Source organism: Ochotona princeps, chromosome 8 (assembly GCF_030435755.1).
Source record: "Ochotona princeps isolate mOchPri1 chromosome 8, mOchPri1.hap1, whole genome shotgun sequence".
In the NCBI taxonomy this organism is placed as follows: domain Eukaryota; kingdom Metazoa; phylum Chordata; class Mammalia; order Lagomorpha; family Ochotonidae; genus Ochotona; species Ochotona princeps.
The window spans coordinates 35189709-35199451 of NC_080839.1; the positions used below are offsets into that span (position 1 = coordinate 35189709).

Consider the following 9743-nt stretch of genomic DNA (forward strand, 5'->3'; position numbering starts at 1 on the left):
ACATTCCAAGCAGTCACCCAATCACTGTGCTGAATGTCTGCCCCACATGACCCAATCACCATGCTCAGTGCTCACCCCACATAACCCAATCACCATGCTCAACACCCACCCCACATAGCCCAATTGCTGCACTCAATGCCTGCCCACATAAGCCAACCACCAAGTTGATTGTTCGCCCCACATAACCCAGTCACCATGCTCATTGCTCATCCACACAACCCAATCATTGCACTCAATGACCGTCCCACATAATCTGATCACTGCACTGTATTCCTGCCAGCATAACATTTTTTTTTTACCAAACTTTTTCTTACATGGCAGGTTGAGAGGATTCAAACATCAGTGCTGGAAGCATCATGGACCCTCTTCGAAACCAAACAGTAACACTCTCTGTTGGATATATTTCTGGGACAACACTGATGATGTCCTTCATGCAATTGGAGTTAGAGTAGTTAAAGGAAGCTGCTGAGCAAAAATGCCCTCAGTCCTTCCACAATGCAAGCCTAGATTTTCTTCTCCCCTCTCCATGCCTCCTCCATCACCCCAGCCCCCTCTTTTCCCCTTCAAAGCTGTGTGAAATCTCAGAGGATTATAGCACTGAAGGAAGAGATTCCTGAGTAATTATTGACCAGGACTGACTTGTTAGGGGCTGGGTAAAACTTGGAGGCTGTGTCTACAAAGCATAAAATGAAAAGGATATTTGATAATTATGATTTAATTTGAACAATCTTTGCCAAGAGGTTCCTTTACAATCAATTAGTCTCCATTTAAACACGATTTCATAAGTGGACCCCCAAGTATCACCTCAGGAGAAAAATGCATTACCAATAATGATGCTATATCAAGAAATATTGTAATAGAATCTATGACATGACACAAATAATTACCCATGGCCAAAACATAGCAGTCCTATGTTAGAATGCTAGTCTTATATTTCCCATTTCTTTCTGTGTGCCTTCTCTTCAGGAAATAAGAAAAAAATCAAACTTTTACAGAAAGAATAATGTAGAAAAGATACTTTAATTAATATAGATACATTCTTCATTTTGATTTAAATATAAAGTATTGCTAAGTAAAATTGTCAAGATTAATTTGGGAGCTTCTTTTTCATGTGTATAATACAGAGATCTCTTGGTCTGACTTGGAGGGGATGCCTGGTAGGAATACAGTGCCCAATGATGGCAGCACTTTTACAGGTGCATGAATTCAGCTCAGTTGGTTTCAGCTTCCCACAAAGCACACCTGTGTGTGAATCAGACTCTGTCCCAAGCACTACACTTTCTAGATAATGAGCCCCTGCTAGGCAGCAAATGCTCCACAAGTAGAAACCAGGTCTAAGAACTGTGGTTGTATCTCTGATGCCTAGCAACAATATTCAAGTGTGAATGTGCACAGTGTGTTTGAGAAATGTGACCCTGCATAGAACTGAATGAGAAGTATTAGGGGGATAGTGTTGTAGCACAGCAAGTTAAGCAGCTGTTTGGTATGCTTGCATTCTATATTAAAGTGCTAATTTGAGTGCTGGCTGTTCTACGTCCTATCCAGTTTCTAGCTAACATATCTGGAAGGTGATCCTCAATGATGGGTCATATACCTGGATCCCTTCCACCTGTGTAGAAGATCAGGCTGGTGTTCTTAGTTCCTGACTGCAGAGTGGCCCAGGCTTAGCTTTTCCCACCATTTGCAGTGTTAACTGACTGATGGACACTCTCTTTCCCTCTCTTTAATTCTCTCTTCCTCTGTCTGCCTGTCTCTATTGCTCTACCGTTTAAACAAACAAAAGAAACAACAACAATTAAAAAAAAACAAAGAAAAGAAGAAAAAGGATTGATAGGGTGTTGGGACATAAGACTCAGTCATGAAGGAACTTGATACAGTCAACGATCATAAAGATACCAGAGTGCTCCCAGGCTGGAGACTTCAATGCATGGGCCATCCGGGCTCTCATCCAGTACAGTGGGGCGGTGGAGATGTCTGGGGAATGAAAAGGTAAATTTTTCCTGTTTGATGAGTCACAGGGTCTTTGATCCACCTACTCAGCTCTGCAGCTTTGTGGCAAAGACAGCTGCCACAGATGGTGTCAGTGAATGAAGTAGTCTGAATTTAGCCCACAGGCCAGAGTTGGCAGACTGATGCAGTGTGCTGCTAGTTTTTTTTTTAAATCTAAATTTACAAAGATGACAACATTTATTCTTAATGACTCACATTGTTGTTTGGATCATACATGTTGTATGTGAATTAGAGCAAAGAAGAAAATACCACTCAGAAGTCATTGCACTTTTAAACATCTGGATTTGTAATGTTCAAATTGAATTAAGGGTGCATGAATTGAGTGAATACTGCAATGATCCTACCAAAAATAATGTTCAAATTTTAAAAATGCATTTCAGTGACCTAGTTAGATTAATTTAAAGTGAAAATATGAAGAAAGTGCTCAGTCCTTGGGCGAGATCTGCATCCATGGCTGGATGACCCTCAGCATGAAGACAAAAGTAAGTCGAGTCCTTTGATGCTTTCTCTGTGTCCTTTCATTTGAATCACACAAGGTGCTTGGACAGATTCTAAGGTCAATCTCCTGCTATTTCATCTTGGACTATAAAGCAATCTGAGCACTTGACTGTGAGTGGATTAGGTAACCCAGATACTTACAAGAGTTTTTCATAGCATAACTTTGGCCCTTGGAGTTAGCTGCAAACAATTAGAACTTCTACCTCATTACAAATACAAGAGTTTGGTGTATATGAAAACATAGTGGTAATGATAATTAAATCCTTTCCGAGCACTGGCTGCAGCCCTCTGCGTGAGTAAAAATTGAGGGCTGTTTCTTTTTCAATGTCCCATGATCCTATCATGACTTTCTACGACAGTGAGCCAGTATGTATCCCTTCGTCTCCTCCATGGCGTTCCTGAGCTTCTGCCTGGGGAATGATGATTCTCTCCAGAGTAGATTTGGAGTGTTTGAATGGTAGATCATACACCTTTAAGCCTGTTATTTTCAAGTTTTAATAATGTTTTGCAACTCACTTCCTGTTTCTCAGCTGCCAACCTTGCCAAAAGCTTTCCTTGTCAGGTACTAATTTGGATGACGTGACGACCACTTGATCTAAATTTGGTTGGGTAATTACTGAGTCAGAAGTGAGTAATTTTTTGATATTCAGTGGCAGTCAGAAAGGTGGGTATTTTACTAACCACTCATTAGAGATTCTCCAGTAGTGAAATGTCCTGGATTTTGCTCTGTTTGCAGACAGAAGAAACATCTGACGGCTCCAAGGAAAAGTCACTTCCTGCTTATTTTGGCAGTACGTACAGGGTGCACTGAAGTTTTCATTATGAACTCACTCCAGAGTTTTATTGCACCTGCAATATTAATTTTGTATCGATCAAAATCTTGTGCAATGATTTTTCTCCTTTATTTCAACTATAGAGATCCTATAGTTAATTTAGGAATGATTCAAGAAATTGCAGTTATTAAGGATTTAGAAAAAACTAGACTACTATTAAACTTGAAAATGTATTTCTGGAGAGTCAGGATCATCAATTTTTATTTGCAAGAACCAGTTGTCTTCATGTGACACCTTGGAGTGCACAGTTTTTTGATGTGTTCATTCTAAAATTGCTCATTTTATATTTCTGCTAAAAGAAATAAATAGTAGAGATGTTTCTGATGGGAAATGAAACCTATCACTTAACCTCGATGAAAGCTTACATTCCCATTCCTTAAAAGCATATATCTGAGAAATTTTCTCCTTTTGGTAACAAACATCAACATATCCTATCACTTGCCTTTAACTGCAGATAGGAGGCTGAGGTGATATCACTTAATCATATTCATAGATCTTCCCTTTCTTAACATCTAATGATTTAATCACAGTTTTCAAAAATAATTAACCAAAATGTATATTGTAGAGTTATATGTTTATAAGTTTCATTGTTCAAGATACTGTGCCCAAAAACCCAGTTGAAAAGCAAAATTATGTAATTCATTTCTTATTTTGAAAATATTAAATTGAGTAGGTGCCATATCCATTTCCTGCAAATGCTATAGCAAATTCTTACAAGCTGGCTGGTTCAAAAAAGCTTAAATTTATTGTTTCATGGATCTGGGGGCCAAAAATACTGCCCCCCCCAAAAAAAGCTGTGTTACTAAGGCTAAATAAAAATATCAACAAGGCTGGACTCTCTCTGGAGCCTGCAGGGAAAAATGTGCTTCTAGCTTCTCCTTGTTTCCAGAGGGTGCCAACTTTCCTTGGCTTGCATCTGCATCACTCCAGCAGCTGCCTCTGCAGTCCCCTCTTCTTCTGTTGGGTGTGTGTGTGTGTGTGTGTGTGTGTTTCTATGAAATTGCTCTTTGCTTCCCTCTGAAAAGCTTGCATGGCATATGGCATTTAAGTCTCATCTAGAAATCTCAGAGCAATCTCCCCGTTTTATACAAGCCCTTCACTTGATCCTTTTTGGCATGACTCACAAATCCAGGAATTTAGATGTGTCAATGTGGGTGCTTTATTAGTCCATCAGAACTATTGATTGAATATTAGTATTGTACAAGACAGCATATGATCCACATCCTCACTGAAGGACAATATTTTGTAGGGGGTTAGAGAAAATAAGACTGGACCCTTGAGAGTAATAGGATTGTTACAAAGGAAAGTGTAGACTGTGCTCTGAAAATAATTACGAATTGGATGACAGGAATAAAGTAGAGAAAGAGGTAGAAATTCTACCAAAAGGGATCAGTTTGGCAAGGAGATTGTAGGATTGGGTTGGATTCTTGAGTTCTCAAGCCAGAAAGCTGAGTTTGATTTCTTACTTTCCCTCTTTACAGTTGTGTGTCCTTGGTTTCTTTGTACATGAATTATTTCATATTTATAGTGGAGGAGATAATATTTAATTCATAGAGCTGTAATTGGAGAAAATAATTAGTAAACCTAGACTGCTACATCGTATACTATATCGACATATACTGTTAAATGTAAGTTGCCATTGTCATCTCTAAATGTGTAATATTTCTTCAATGGTTATGTTAATTGGTTAATTGTTTTAACTTGCTTCAGAAGTATGTGGAGATGCATGTCTTGTATGAATTACTGAAATGGCCAAATGATTCTCAAATGAATAGTTATCAATAGTAGTCATGGCCCAGCTCGTGGAGCCTTAAGACACACTGCAATGAGGAGATTCCACTAGGATAATCTTACCTGCCACACCGTTGAGTAAGGATGCTATTGCTACATTTCAACCCTGCTGAGATGCACTGTTACACTGTGTCTTACTGTCTTTGTACATCATGGTTTAATTGGCAGGGTTTGTTTTCTTTCCTTAGTGAAACATAAAAGGCAAAGTTATCATCTACTGCACCATAGATTGATGAAATACGGATTTAATCTCATGTTGCAGGTGTTGTGTTATATTTTAAAGGTCAGTCAAAGGACTGGTGCTGTGGTGTAAGAGGTTAAGCCCCCATGCCGTTTTGAGTTGTGGTTGAACCTGGAAAAGCAGAAGAGGATGGCCCAAGTTTTTGGTCCCCTGCATCCAGGTGGGGGACCTGGAAGAAGCTCCAGGGTCCTAGCTTTGGATTAACCCAACTCTAGATGTTGCATCCATTTGGGGAGTAATGTGGAAGATCTTTTTGCCTCTGGTCCTTCTTTCTGTATAGCTCTGCCTTTAAAAAATTTTTTTTGAAGATGAGTTAAAGATCTAGTTTTAGGGATAACCTTCAAATTGCAGCTCATCCACTTATTTCTCTCTGTAGCAGTCCCTTTAAAGCCACTTTGGGCTGGGAAAAGGCAACATGGCACAGGAGAAGAGTGTTATAGGTTTTCCTATTACATAGAACTAAGTTTGTATCTAATCTGGCCATCTGTGTGAGCCTGGGCTTATTACATGTCCTTTCTGAGCTTCAGTTACTTCATTTGTTAAAAGATATCGCTAATGTGTTTCTCATCTGATCATAGGAAGGATTTCATCTGGTACCTATGGCAGATGCAGAAGGATATATTGAATATTTTGATTTATTCCCTATCATTTGCTTCCTGCCTTCCCATCTGCTGATGTCTCATGACTAGCTCTGGCCAGAGAGTTCTGACTTCCAGCCTGCAAAAAGGTGCACAGCCCTCCGGATACCTCAACTCTGGAAAACATGAGGGATCATGGATCAGGAAGATGCAGTTCAGACTGCTTTTCTGATAAAGCTTGGGCGCATATTGCAGCCCAAGCTAAGTCATTTCTTTGAGACACAGAGATCAAGCAAGCTACTTTTCAGTTCTGGTAAGCGGCTAAGTGGTGGAGTTCATTTATTACCACAGTGTTACACAGCTGCATTAATATTACATTATGGTGTAATGTTAGTTTTACAAACATAACAGTTTGAAACAACATGCATGTGTTATCAGTCTCTTTCTGTTTATCGGAAGCCCAAGATTTGTGTGGGCAGAGCCTCTGCTAACTGTATGTCTGTCCGGATGTTTGGGCTCTACTTCCAGGGAGAATTTGGTTCCTTGCACGTGTGGGACTGCATTTCCATTTCCTCGCTGGCTTCTGTTACCTCCTGCAGGTTGTCTGCATTCTTGGCCCTGTGGCTGCTTCTTCCATCAAGTCTGCAACGTAACACTGAATTCTTTACACATTTCAAATCCCTAATTTCCTCTTCTGCAACCAGCCAGAGAAAAGTTTCAACTTTTAGATGTCTTGTGTGATTAGTTCTGAGTCATCCAGAAAGCCTCCATACTTTAGGGGTAACTGTTTGAGGTCTTAATTATATTTGAAAATTTCCTTTTTTATCAGTACCTAGAATAGTGTTTCTGTGTTGTCCTCATGGGTGGGGGATCCTAAGGAACATGTTCAGTTGTATTTATTACAGTAGAATATCTCAATTTATAGAATATCCAACAAAATAATTCCATGACAGACATCCATATTTGTATCTCTGGTATGCTTGTGAAAAAGTTCTGTTACATGGTATATAATGGATTTTATGGACCATACTGTATGTGTGTGTGTGTGCGTGCGTGTGTGTGTAAAATTGTGACTAGTGTTACAAAATCAAACTCCTCCACAAGTTCCAGAACTCTTTAACTACCGTTGCTTTCACTAATATTTGATATTAATCAAGCTTTTAATTTACTTGTCATTTTATACATAAAATGGATGTGACCACTATGTTTAGGTATCTCCTCATTGATAATGTTGGATGGGGGCAGTCTTCAGACATCAACATTTAGACTTCAAGTGAATTTGTAAGGTGTTGAGCTGTGTACACATTTTGTGCAGTGCCTACGTGATACAGCTTTGGTCTCTTTTTGTTTAAAGATTTATTTTGTTTTTATTGGAAAGTCAGATATACAGAGAGGAGAAGAAACAGAGAGGAAGATCTTTCGTCTGCTGATCTACTCCCCAAGCGGCCTGAATAGCTGATGCTGTGCTGATCTGAAGCCAGGAGCCAGGAGCTTCATCTGGGTCTCTCACATGGATGCATGGTCCCAAGGCTTTGGGTTGTCCTTGACTGCTTTCTCAGACCACAAACAGGGAGCTGGATGGGTAGCTGGGTCACTGCAATTAGAACTGGCACCCGTATGGGATCCTGGTGCATGCGAGGTGAGGACTTTAGCTGCTAGGCTACTGCACCAGGCCCCAGCTTTGGTCTTAAAGGGCTTATTTCTGCATGTCATCCTTGCGCAGGGGCCATGGTAATCTCTGTATCGTTCCAATTTTGGTATATGTGCTGCTGAAGCGAGCACTACAGCACTTGATATTCCCAGATGGTCTCCCATCCAAGTACTAACCAGGCCCAATCCTGCTCAGCTTCTGAAATCAGACGAGATCAGGCGCGATCAGGGTGGTATGGCCATAGACAAGGGACTTATTTTTGAATACTTACCATTTTATACTTTATTTGAAATCTAAGAAAGAATATTGGTATTCTTTTTTATATCCTTGTAACCTCTTAAAGTCATCATCATCTTGGACTGCCAATGACAGGAGGAAAGAGGGTGATAAATTAGGAGATGCTAATGATAAAAAACACCCTGCTTCCATTGGCCTTCGATGAACCTCAGATAGGCAACTGTAAAATATACTCAGCTACATGTCCTATGATTTTATAAAGACACCATGAATAGTAAATCCAGACAACAATTTAAGACTAAGAGTAGAAAGAACTTTTTAATATGCGTCAAAGGCAGCATTGGCTAGTCCAATGCCAGCTTATCTTATTCTGTCCTCTGCTAGTGAAACTCTTTGTGAATATGGAATTAATGGAGAAAATATTGATTTTGTTTGTTAATTTGCTTTCAAAAATTGGGTTCTTACAATCTTGGAAGGAAAAATCAAAGAAATATCTGTTTATCCATTTATTCCTATTAAAATGGCAGCTCCAGAAAATATTATCTGTATTAATCTGGTGAATAGTGTTATAAATGCCAGAGTTTATGTTTATTATACTTATTAAACTAGTCCTGATATCTCATAAAAATAAAATAAATGGCAGGGTTAGAAATGTAATACTTTGTATAATTCTTCAAATCTTTAATATTCTGTTTATTAAGTTTTTATTGAAATACAATACATGGAGGACAAAGTGAGTGAGTGGAGTTTCAGAATTATATAGCAACTGTGTCCCAGCATTCCTGCGAGATAATGGTCTTGCCTCTATATCTTTTATGAAAACACTTTGAATTTCCAGGCTGTATGTTTGAGTTTTAGGAATCTATTTTAAGAACTATGAGAAAGAAATTTACCTTTTCTTCTAGGAAATGCTTTCATTGAAGGAAAATGGTTGATATAGAGAGATTGCATTCATTCTGGGTTTACATGTCTTTACCATTGCCACCTTAATGTAGGGCTAGAAGCAGTGTCAGTAGCGAGCAAAAGGAGGAAGGAAGACAACCACGATTAGGCTTCAAAATCATAGAGGCAGAAATAACATCCCAGCGGAATTCCTGGAAGAAAAAAACATAACACTGAGTTTTGCACCATCTTCCTCTCATCTAGTCATAGTGCTGATAAGCATGTTGTCATGCATCATTTGGAGGAAGAGAGTAGCAAAATTGAAATTACGGCCTGAAGGAGAAAATTCATGGAAGTCTAGTTCAATGTCAATAGCTGGAGTTGGGTTGGAGAAGGGCCTGGCCATTTTGTTTTCCCTTGATGCAGTGGGGTAAGTGGTTGGGTTACACCTAAATCCATACATTGTAAAGCAATCCCGATCCTCAGTGGGTTGCTCTGAGAAGGTGTGGATTTGGAGAAGTGATGAGGTCATGAGGATGAAGCTCTTGTGAAGAGGATTAGTGGCTTCCTAAAAGTGACCCTAGAGAGGTCCCTTCCTCCCATGGAAGGATACAAGAGGAAGAGAATAATCTGCAACTTAAGACAACCCTTCCAAGAGCCTGAACCCTGCTAGCATTTGGATGCTTGAGATCCAGCCGTTATCATCAGGAGAATAAAACCTTCTGTTGTTCCAAAACCAACAAGTCCATAGCATTTTGTTTTAGCAGCCCAGATTGACGCAGTGACTATAATAAAATAACAATCCTGTTGCTAACACATGGGAGTAGCTTTTACTGTTAGGGAATCAAGCCCTTGTGTGAATCATGTGAATCCTTTGTATCTGCTTCTGCAATTGGACTGTGATAATGTAGATGATCTTCCCTCCTTGGCCTGTCAAAGAGGCTAATTATGGCAACATGCTTTAGAGCTTCCAAAGCAAGACACCATTATAGCAATAACTGCAATATTTCATATGCACTGCA

General features: G+C 39.4%; 1 pseudogene; it reads right to left on the minus strand.

The window, feature by feature from the left end:
• Positions 1-7729: 7729 nt before the first annotated feature.
• On the minus strand, positions 7730-7848 carry LOC118760669 (5S ribosomal RNA; annotated as a pseudogene).
• Between the last annotated feature and the right edge of the window lie 1895 nt (positions 7849-9743).